This window comes from Benincasa hispida, unplaced genomic scaffold, assembly GCF_009727055.1.
Source record: "Benincasa hispida cultivar B227 unplaced genomic scaffold, ASM972705v1 Contig32, whole genome shotgun sequence".
Classification (NCBI taxonomy): Eukaryota; Viridiplantae; Streptophyta; class Magnoliopsida; order Cucurbitales; family Cucurbitaceae; genus Benincasa; species Benincasa hispida.
The window spans coordinates 341,167-341,576 of NW_024064797.1; positions in this window are offsets into that span (position 1 = coordinate 341,167).

Consider the following 410-nt stretch of genomic DNA (forward strand, 5'->3'; position numbering starts at 1 on the left):
CGTGATTTCATTGGGCTCTAGTGAATAAGACCATCTCTTAGCCTCATCCCTCAAGATGTAAGGGAACAGATATAACCTAATGTTCTCTGGAGTTACGCCAGGTAGGGAGAAACTGTCGCACATCTCCACGAAGCTGGTCAGGTGGGCATGCGAGTCTTCACCTTGCAGACCCCCAAACTGCCCTACGTTCTGGATCATTTGTAACATGACTGGCTTGATCTCAAAACGGGCATTCTCCTCAACAGTTGGCCTTGAGATTCTAGGCAAAAAATCGTACAGGTTGGGTGTCGCATAGTTTCACATTGGGATATTGCGATCGGCTACCAAGAATACGGGATCCTGGGCCGATCGAACAACCCCTTAATTTACTTCTGGCACCGCGTTATTGTTATTATTTGCCATGTTGGCTG